This window comes from Periplaneta americana, unplaced genomic scaffold (assembly GCF_040183065.1).
Source record: "Periplaneta americana isolate PAMFEO1 unplaced genomic scaffold, P.americana_PAMFEO1_priV1 scaffold_53, whole genome shotgun sequence".
Lineage (NCBI taxonomy): Eukaryota > Metazoa > Arthropoda > Insecta > Blattodea > Blattidae > Periplaneta > Periplaneta americana.
Genome location: NW_027185534.1, coordinates 115,596 through 127,305, shown reverse-complemented (window position 1 = coordinate 127,305; position 11,710 = coordinate 115,596). Strand labels below are relative to the sequence as shown.

The 11,710-nt window shown below is 33.1% G+C and overlaps 1 non-coding gene across 1 annotated transcript; it reads left to right on the top strand.

Annotated features, from left to right (window-relative positions):
• The first annotated feature begins 9,980 nt into the window (after positions 1-9,980).
• Positions 9,981-10,052, top strand: TRNAS-GGA (transfer RNA serine (anticodon GGA)). Its single transcript has one exon. It is a non-coding gene; the product is annotated as a tRNA-Ser (tRNA).
• The last annotated feature ends 1,658 nt before the right edge of the window (positions 10,053-11,710 follow it).

The following is an 11,710-nucleotide window of genomic DNA, read 5'->3' as shown; positions in this document are numbered from 1 at the left end:
ATGAGACCACATTTAATCACTCGTTTGGATTTTCCACTCATAAAAAATATCTCTAATAATTTGTAATTTTGCGAGATTTTGAGCTATATAATTATGATTAAAATCTACAAATCCCATCGGATTTCTCTAGTTTCTTCAAAAAATGTGAAATCCGTGTGGACACACCTATTTCTATCCAAAGGTTCATGTTGGCGTCCAGAAAGATATGAGTTTGTTTGTGTAAATCGTTAAAGTTGAAAAATCGTCTATTCTAGAGATAGAAATGCGTTTTTTCGTATATAGATTAACAAAACATAGATAGAAATGCGTTTTTTCGTATATAGATTAACAAAACATACAAATTCCATCAGATTGTGCTAATTCTTTCTGAATGGGTTTAACATTCACAATGAGACCGCTTTTTATCACTGGTTTCGATTTTCCACTCAGACAAAATTAGTCTGGGAATTTTTTATTTGTGAGATTTTAAGCTATATAACCATGAATAAAATCTACAAATCCAATCCGATTTCTCTAGTTTCTTTAAAAAATGTCAAATTCGTGTGGAAACACGTATTTCTATCCAAAGATTGATGTTCACGTCCACAAAGAGGTGTGTTTGTTAGTGTATTCGTGAAATTGGAAATATCGTCGTTTCTCGAGTGAGAATTGGGTTTTTTTTGTATATACATTCATAAAACGTACAAATGCCAAAGTATTGTGCTAATTCCTTCTGAATGGGTTTAACATTCACAATGAGACCACATTTTATCAGTCGTATAGATTTTCCACTCATACAAAATATCTCTAAAATTTCGTTTCTTTGTGAGGTTTTAAGCTATATAATCAAAAATAAAATCTACAAATCCCATCGGATATCTCTAGTCTACTAAAACAATGTCAAATTCGTGTGGACACACGTTTTTCTATTAAAAGATTCATGTTCACATCCAGAAAGAACTGAGTTTGTTAGTGTAATTCGTTAAAGTGTAAAAATCGTCGTTTCTCGAGATAGAAATGCTTTTTTTTGTATGTATAATTTTAAAACCTACAAATTCCAAACGTTTGTGCTAATTCCTTCTGAATGGGTTTAACATTCACAATGAGACCGCATTTTATCACTCGTTTCGATTTTCTACTCAGACTAAATTTCTCTTATACTTTGTTTTTTGCGAGATTTTAAGCTATATAATTATGAATAATTTCTACAAATCCCATCGGATTACTCTAGTTTCTTCAAAAAATGTCAAATTCGTGAAGTCACATCTAATTCTCTCCAAAGATTCATGTTCGTGTCCAGAAAGATATGAGTTTGTTAGTGTAAATCGTTAAAGTTGAAAAATCGTCGATTCTCGAGCTAGAAATGCGTTTTTTCGTATATAGATTAACAAAACATACAAATTCCAAGAGATTGCGCTAATTCTTTCTAAATGGGTTTAACATTCACAATGAGATCGCTTTTTATCACTGGTTTGGATTTTCCACTCTGGCAAAATTTCTCTAAAAATTTGGTTTTTGCGAGATTTTTATCTATATAATCATGAAAAATCTACAAATCCCATCCGATTTCTCTAGATTTAAAAAAAAAATGTCACATTCGTGTGGAAACACGTATTTCTATCGAAGGATTGATGTTCACGTCCAGAAAGTGTTGTGTTTGTTAGTGTAATTCGTTAGAGTGGAAAAATCGTCGTTTCTCGAGCTAGAATTGCGTTTTTTGGCATATACATTAATAAAATCACAAATTGCAACCGCTTGTGCTAATTCTTTCCGAATGGGTTTAACATTAACAAAGTGACCGCTTTTTATGACTCGTCTCGATTTTCCACTCATACAAAATTTCTCTAAATATTTGTTTTTTTGCGAGATTTTAAGCTATATAATTATGAATAATATCTGCAAATCCCGTCGGATTTCTCTAGTTTCTTCAAAAAATGTCAAATTCGTGTGGACACACCTATTTCTATCCAAAGTTTCATGTTCGCGTCTAGAATGTTCTGAGTTTGTTAGTGTAAATCGTTAAAGTGGAAAAATCGCCGTTTGTGGAGGTAGAAATGCGTTGTTTTGTATATACATTATTAAAACCTACAAATTCCAAACGATTGTGCTAATTCCTTCTGAATGGGTTTAACATTCACATTGAGACCACATTTTATCACACGTTTCGATTTTCCACTCATACAAATTAACACTAATTTTTTGTTTTTTTTTTTTTTTTGCGAGATTTTAAACTATATAATTATGAATAAAATCTACAAATCCCAGCGGATTTCTCTAGTTTCTTAAAAAAATATCAAATTCGTGTGGACACACGTATTTCTATCCAAAAGATTCAGGTTAGCATCCAGAAAGAGCTGTGTTTGTTAGTGTAAATGATTAAAGTGAAAAAATCGTCGTTTCTCGAGCTAGAAATGCGTTTTTTGTATGTACATTAATAAAACCTGCAAATTCCAACCGATTGTGCTAATTCTTTCTGAAAAGGATTAACATTCACAAAGAGACCGCATTTTATCACTCGGTTGAATTTTGCACTATGACAAAATTTTTTAAACTTCGGTTTTTGGAAGATTTTAAGCTATATAATCATGAATAAAACCTACAAATGCCATCCTATTACTCTTGTTTTTAAAATATTTCACATTCTTGTGGACACACGTATTTCTATCCAAAGAATCATGTTCGCGTCCAGAGAGAGGTGAGTTTGTTAGTGTAAATTGTCGAAGTGGATAAATCGTCGTTTTGTCGAGCTAGAAATGCGTTTTTTTCTATATACATTAATAAAACCTTCAAATTCCATATTATTGTGCTAATTCCTTCTGGATGGGGTTAACATTCACAATGAGACCTCATTTTATCACTCGTTTTTGATTTTCCACTCACACAAAATTTCTCTAAAAATTTGTTCTTTTTTGCGAGATTTTAAGCTATATAAGTATGATTAAGTTATACAAATCCCAGCTGATTTCTCTAGTTTCTTAAAAAAAATGTCATAATCTTTTGGGCACACTTCTTACTATCTAAAGATTCATGTTCATGTCCAGAGAGAGGTGAATTTGTTAGTGTAAATAGTCAAAGTGGAAAAAATCGTCGTTTCTCGAGCTAGAAATGCGTTTTTTCGTATATATATTAATAAAGGGTACAAATTCCAAGCGATTGTGCTAATTCTTTCTGAATGGGATTAACTTTCACAATGAGACCCCTTTTTATCACTCGTTTCGATTTTCCACTCATATAAAATTTCTCTAAAAATTTGATTTTTTTACGAGATTTTAAGCTATATAATTAAGAATAAAATTTACAAATCCCACCGGATATCTGTAGCTTCTTCAAAAAATGTCAAATTTGTGTGGACACAGCGATTTCTATCCAAAGATTCATGTTCGCGTCCAGAAAGATATGAGTTTGTTAGTGTAAATCGCGAAAGTGGAAAAATCGTCGTTTCTCGAGCTAGAAATGCGTTTTTTTCGTATATACATTAATAAAACCTACAAATTCCAACCGATTGTGCTAATTCTTTCTCAGTGGGTTTAACATTCACAATGAGACCGCTTTTTATCACTGGTTTCGATTTTCCACTCATATGAAATTTCTCTAAAAATTTGTTTCTATGCGAGGTTTTAAGCTATATAATTATGAATAAAATCTACAAAACCCCTCCGATTTCTGTAGTTACTTAAAAAAATGTCAAATTCGTGTGGACACACGTATTTCTATCCAAAGTTTCATGTCCACGTCCAGAGAGATGTGAGATTGTTAGTGTAAATTGTTAAAGTGGAAAAATCGTTGTTTCTCGAGTTAGATATGCTTTTTTAGTATATATAATAATAAAACCTACAAATTCCAAACGATTGTGTTAATTCCTTCTGAATGGGTTTAACATTCACAATGAGACCACATTCTATCATTCGTTTCGATTTTGCACTGGGACTAAATTTCCCTTATACTTGGGTTTTTGCGAGATTTTAAGGTATTTAATCATGAATAAATCTACAAATCCTATCCGAATTCTCTAGTTTCTTAAAAAAATGTCAAATTGCTGTGGACGCACGTATTTCTATCCAAAGATTCATGTTCGCGTCCAGAGAAAGGTGAGTATATTAGTGTTAATTGTTAAAGTGGAAATTCGTCGTTTCTCGAGCTTGAAAAGCGTTTTTTCGTATATACATTAATAGAAGCTACAAATTCCATCCGATTGTGCTAATTCTTTCTGAATGGCTTTAACATTCAAAATGAGACGGCATTTTATCACTCGTTTCGATTTTCCACTCAGACAAATTTCTCTTATACTTTGGTTTTCGCGAAGATTTACTCTATATAATCATGAGTAATATCTGCAAATACTATCCGATTTCTCTAGTTTCTTAAAAAAATGTCAAATTGGTGTGGACACAGCTATTTCTATCTAAAGATTCATGTTCACGTCCAGAGAGAGGTGAGTTTGTTAGTGTAAATTGTCAGAGTCGAAAAATCATCGTTTCTCGAGCTAGAAATGCGTTTTTTCGTATATACATTAATAAAACCTACAAATTCCAAACGATTGTGCTACTTCTTTCCAGAATGGGTTTAACATTCACAATGAGACCGCTTGTTATCACTCGTTTCGATTTTCTACTCATACAAAATTTCTCTAAATATTTGTCTTTTTGAGAGATTTAAAGCTATATAATTAAGAATAAAATCTACAAATCCCATCGGATTTCTCTAGTTTCTTAAAAAAATGTAAAATTCATGTGGATAGACATATTTCTATACAAAGATTGATGTTCGCTTCAAGAAAGATATGAGTTTTTTAGTGTAAATCGTTAAAGTGGAAAAATCGTCGTTTCTCGAGCTAGAAATGCGTTATTGCGTAAATACTTTAATAAACCCTGCAAATTGCAACCGATTGTAGTAATTCTTCCAGAATGGGTTTAACATTCTCAATGAGACCGCTTTTTATCACTCGTTTCGATTTTCAATTAATACAAAATATCTCTAATAATTTGTTGACATTAATAAAACCTACAAATTCCAAGCGATTGTGCTAATTCCTTCTGAATGTGTTTAACATTCACAATGAGACCACATTTTATCACTCGTTTCTTTTTTCCACTCATACAAAATTTCTCTAAAAATTTATTTCTTTGCGTGATTTTAAGCTATATAATCAAAAATAAAATCTACAAATCCCATCGGATTTCTCTAGTTTCTTAAAAAGTGTCAAATTCGTTTGGACACACGTATTTCTATCCAAAGATTCATGTTGGCGTCCAGAAATGTCTAAGTTTGTTAGTGTAAATGGTTAAAGTGGAAAAATCGTCGTTTCTCGAGCTAGAAATGCATTTTTCCGTATAGACATTAATAAAAGCTGCAAATTCCAACCGATTGTGCTAATTCTTTCAGAATGGGTTTATCATTCACAATGTGACCGCTTTTTATCAGTCGTTTTTTAGTAGATAAGAAATAATGCTTACGTCACAGGTGTAAGGATGTAAGCTAGGTGTTAGGGGGCGTGGCAAGTGACGTCATTGTGGGCGTGGCCAAAGTATTACGTCAGAAGTGGGCGGGGCCAAAGTATGGCGTCATGAAGGGGGCGGGGCTTAAAGTATGACAGCACGGAGGGGGTGGCGGGCTTAAAGTATGACGTAGGAATGGGGCGTAACTTAAATTACGTCATAAGCGTTCAAGGTTAAAGTGTGACTTCATGCAGGTATGTAATTGAAGTTGTGGTATGACAAGTTCATACATGTTTATCTCATCAATGTTGCTATGTGTGCAAATATAATGCTGAGTCATATCCGGCAATTGTTCTCAGGTGAAAGACACAAGTTCATACATGTTTGAAAACTGCTATGTGTGCAAATATTATGCAAGGTCACATCCGGCGAAGAATTAATCTATCACACATAAACACATACATTCTTTTTCTTAAGATTCTAATGTAATGGTAATTTAATTGATTGGGGAATGGGTGTTGGAATGTGGGACATAAATGGATAAAAAATTAATCTAGCACACTTGTAAATTAAACAGGATGTGGCTGAAGTGACGTTATAAATTTGTAATTGAAGTTGGAAATGGGGGAGGGGGGGTAAAAATTTGAAATACGAACGGCATAACTTAAAGTGTGGCGTCATAAATTTTTAATTGAAGTTGGAAATGTAATAATTTGAAATGCACATGTTCATGCAAGTTTGTATAGTGGGGAGGGGGAATAGACAAGTTGATACATGTTTGTATTTTTGAAAGTGAGTTGTGAATGTTAAAATAATCACTATCTGCTATGTGTGCAAATATTATGCAAGGTTGCTAATTTTATTGGTTGTACTTTAAGCCAATTGCTGAGTAATTGATAAAAAATATTAAGATTCTAATGTACTGGTAATTGAATTGATAAATAGTAATGGGAAATGGAAATTGGAATGGGGGAATTATTGATGGCGTAAATGGTTGTACTTTAAGCCAATTTATAAAAAAAAATAATCTAGCACACTTGTAAATTAAACATATACTTTCTTCTCACATTATTCTAGTGTAATACATTTTGAGTGGTTTGTTTAGCGTATTTAATACATTATTACCAACATTCAGAATGTGACATTATTATTTCGTAATACAGTAATTGTAGCAGATAAATCAACGTAGATGTATATGTTGTGTAATGCATAAGTGTGCAAATATTATGCAAGCTTGCTGAATCACTTCCGGCGACGATGCAATTGCTGAGTAATGATAAAAGCATGCTTTTAAGCACCTGCAACGTGTCATATTACACAAATATTGCATGATGCAAATAATATGCAAGCTGTTAATTCACATCCGGTGAAGACGCAAGTGCTGAATAATGGCCAGCTGTCCAATGGATGTCCTGAAACTGGTTGTACTTTAAGCCAATTGTTGAGTAATTGATAAAAAATATTAAGATTCTAATGTACTGGTAATTGAATTGATAAATAGTAATGGGAAATGGAAATTGGAATGCGGGAATTATTGATGGTGTAAATGGTTGTACTTTAAGCCAATTTATAAAAAAAATTAATCTAGCACACTTGTAAATTAAACACATACATTCTTCTCATATTATTCCAAAGTAATACATTTTGAGTGGTTTGTTTAGCGTATTTAATACATCATTACCAACATTAAATTCATCAGAATGTGACATTATTATGATTTAGAGCAGTAATTGTGGCAGATAAATCAATGTAGATGTATATGTTGAAGCGTGCAAATATTATGCAAGCTTGCTTAATCACTTCCGGCGACGATGCAATTGCTGAGTAATGATAAAAGCATGTTTTTGAAGCATCTGCAACGTGTCATATTACACAAATATTGCATGATGCTAATAATATGCAAGCTGTTAATTCACATCCGGTGAAGACGCAAGTGCTGAATAATGGCCACCTTATTATTATTATTATTATTATTATTATTATTATTATTATTATTATTATTATTATTATTATGGTTCCAATTTAATACATTTTGAAGTAACATTTATTGGATTGATTAATAATTTAATACACTTTGAAGTAACATTTATTGGATTTATTTTATGCCATACATTATTACCGAAGCTGTTCGTAATATAGCAATTGCTTCTTCTTCTTCTTCTCATTATTATTATTATTCGTCATAAAGAAGATTAAAGTGTGACGTTATAAATTTGTAATTGAAGTTGGAAATGGGTGATGGCTGTTTATAATTTGAAATACATACGTCATAACTTAAAGTGTGATGTTATAAATTTGTAATTGAAGTTGGAAATGGGGGGGGGAATGTGATAAAATTCTAATGTAATAGTAATTTAATTGATAAATAGTAATGGGTAAGGGAAATTCGCAAGTGTTAATTGAAATTGGAATGGGGGAATTATTGATGGCGTAAATGGTTGTACTTTAAGCCAATTGATAAAAAAATTAATCTAGCACACTTGTAAATTAAACACATACATTCTTCTCATATTATTATTATTCCAATGTAATACATTTTGAAGTAAAATTGAGTAGTTTGTTTAGCGTATTTAATACATTATTACCAACATTAAATTCATCAGAATGTGACATTATTATGATTTAGAGCAGTAATTGTAGCAGATAAATCAATGTAGATGTATATGTTATTACATATGTATAAGTGTGCAAATATTATGCAAGCTTGCTGAATCACTTCCGGCGACGATGCAATTGCTGAGTAATGATAAAAATATGTTTCTGAAGCATCTGGAACGTGTTATATTACACAAATATTGCATGATGCAAACATCCGGCGATTGTTCTCTCAGCGTCTTATGTTACACAAATATTGTATTGATTACAAGTAAATAATAGCTATCTGCTATGTGTGCAAATATTATGCAATGTCACATCCGACGATGAAATTACTGAGTAATGATAAAAAACATGTTTTTTATAATGACCTTGGAGGTAATATGGCTGGATGATGAGGTGAATTATTTAGAAGTGTAATGAAAGAAGTATTGCAGTTTGGAATAATTGACATTGAACAAGTTTAGACAGCAGTGGGAGGGGGGGCAAGATGATGAATAATACGCTCGAATTTACACAACTATTACACTATTACATATTTTATAAAAGATCTATGTCAAAAAAATTTGGTAGCGTAATAGCAGCCATAGCGTTAATAATGTCTCACAATATTTATTTTTAATTTTAATTTAGATGATGCTGCATCTCCAGTCTCGGTTTGAGCTGAAGAAGAAGAAATCGCACAATTTAAATGCTCTGAGTGTAAAAAACAGTGACCATGATGAAGCGTGGTGAATGTTAAGCTTGATTATGAAGAATGTTCGAATTGTAATAAATGTTCTTTTTGGAAATAGATTTGCACTGTAATTTCTTCTATGTCTTAACCATCCATTTCCATCCCACATAACCAAAGGGTTGGGTTCGTTTAGAGAATTAACCTATAACACTTTCCTTTCAAATATTAGAAATCCTTTTCCAATATTAAGAATTGGTATATAGGTTTTCAAATATTAATAATCCTTAAGAATTGGTGTATAAGTTGAGATTATTCTAAACATATATGTTACCAGAATATAACATAATTCCAGTGGTAGCTTATTGATTTGGGAGTGGTGGATTCATTACATGATTGTATGATAAAACCTGAGGATGATTGAGGGAATGTCAATGATTAAACTGAATCTAGTCATTGAGGATGGGGATGTGCTTGGTAAAAGAAAATAGTAACAACGTAAAATTATGCGTATATATTTATTCATAAAAAGAAATACAATGCACTGAGTATTGAAATATATTTTCAGTTAGTGAATCCCAATTGTGATAATGTTTTCACCAAAATTGAAGAAGTAATACATTTTGAGTGGATTGTTTAGTGTATTTATGATGAGAGAGAGATGGAACGGAGAAAAATTCTCTCCGGCGCCGGGATTTGAACCCGGGTTTTCAGCTCTCCGTGATGATGCTTTAACCACTAAGCCACGCCGGATACAATCCCGACACCGTTGAGAATCGTCTCTGATTAAGCTCCATCTCTTGGGTTCCCTCTAGTGGCCGCCCTCTGCACTACGTTATAGATGTCTATGCACGCAGGACCGAAGTCCATACATGTGTAGAGGTGCACTCAGATGAGTGACTGGTTGGCCGGGGTCCGACGGTATGGGCGCCGTCTTTAAATCACAAAGTGATTTATTACGCATATCATATTTATTTTGATGTACCGAAGTACATATGATATTTCCATGCAGATATTCTGCTTTCTCAGATGATGAGAGAGAGATGGAAATATCATATGTACTTCGGTACATCAAAATAAATATGATATGCGTAATAAATCACTTTGTGATTTAAAGACGGCGCGCATACCGTCGGACCCCGGCCAACCAGTCACTCATCTGAGTGCACCTCTACACATGTATGGACTTCGGTCCTGCGTGCATAGACATCTATAACGTAGTGCAGAGGGCGGCCACTAGAGGGAACCCAAGAGATGGAGCTTAATCAGAGACGATTCTCAACGGTGTCGGGATTGTATCCGGCGTGGCTTAGTGGTTAAAGCACCAGCACGGAGAGCTGAAAACCCGGGTTCAAATCCCGGCGCCGGAGAGAATTTTTCTCCTTTCCATCTCTCTCTCATCATCTGAGAAAGCAGAATATCTGCATGGAAATATCATATGTACTTCGGTACATCAAAATAAATATTAGTGTATTTAATTTAAGCCATACATTATTACCCAGATTAAATTCATCCCATGACGCCATACTTTGGCCCCGCCCACTTCTGATGTAATACTTTGGCCACGCCCACAATGACGTCACTTCCCACGCCCTCTAACACCTAACTTACACCCTTACACCTGTGACGTAGGCATCATTTCTTATCTACTGTTTCGATTTTCCATTCATACAAAATTTCTCTAAAAATTTGATATTTTGCGAGATTTTAAACTACATAATTATGAATAAAACCTACAAATCACAGCGGATTTATCTAGTTTCTTAAAAAAAATGTCAAATTCGTTTGGGCACACCTATTTCTATCCAAAGATTCATGCTCGCGGCCAGAAAGATATGAGTTTGTTAGTGTAAATCGTTACAGTGGAAAAATCGTCGTTTCTCGAGTTTGAAATGCGTTTTTTTTGTATATACATTAATAAAACCTACAAATTCCAAGCGATTGTGCTAATTCCTTCTGAATGGGTTTAACATTCACAACGAGACCGTTTTTATCACTCGTCTCGATTTTCCACTCATACAAAATTTCTCTAAAAATTTGTTTTTTTTTGCGAGAGTTTAAGCTATATAATTATGAATAATATCTACAAATCCCGTCGGATTTCTCTAGTTCCTTCAAAAAATGTCAAATTCGTGTGGACACACCTATTTCTATCCAAAGAGTCATGTTCGCCTCGAGAAAGATATGACTTTGTTAGTGGAAAATTCGTCGTTTCTCGAGTCAGAAATGCGTTTTATCTTATATACATTAATAAAACCTACAAATTCCAAACGATTGTGCTAATTCTTTCTGAATGGGTTAAACATTCACAATGAGACCGCTTTTTATCACTCGTTTCGATTTTTAACTCATATAAATTTTCTCTAAATATTTGTCTTTTTGCGAGATTTTAAGCTCTATAATTATGAATAAAAGCTGCAAATCCCATCGGATTTCTCTAGTTTCTTAAAAAAATATCAAATTCGTGTGGACACACCTACTTCTAAACAAAGATTAATGTTCGAGTCAAGAATGATATGAATTTGTTAGTGTAAAACGTTAAAGTGGAAAAATCTTCGTTTCTCGTGCTGGAAATGCGTTTTTTAGTAATACACTAATAAAACCTACAAAAACCAAACGATAGTGGTAATTGCTTCTGAATGGGTTTAACATTCACAACGTGACCGCTTTTTATCACTCGTTTCGATTTTCCCCTAATACAAAATTTCTCTAAAAATTTGTTTTATTGCGAGATTTTAAGCTATATAATTATGAATAAAATCTACAAATCCCATCGGATTCCTCTAGTTTCTCCAAAAAATGTCAAATTCGTGAGCACATACCTATTTTATCCAAAGATTCATGTTCGCGTCCAGAAAGATATGGGTTTGATAGTGTAAATCGTTTAAGTGGAAAAATCGTCGTTTCTCGAGCTAGAAATGCGGTTTTTTGTATATACGTTATTAAAAGTACAAATTGCAACCGATTGTGCTAATTCTTTCTGAATGGGTTTAACTTTCACAACGAGACCGTTTTTATGACTCGTCTC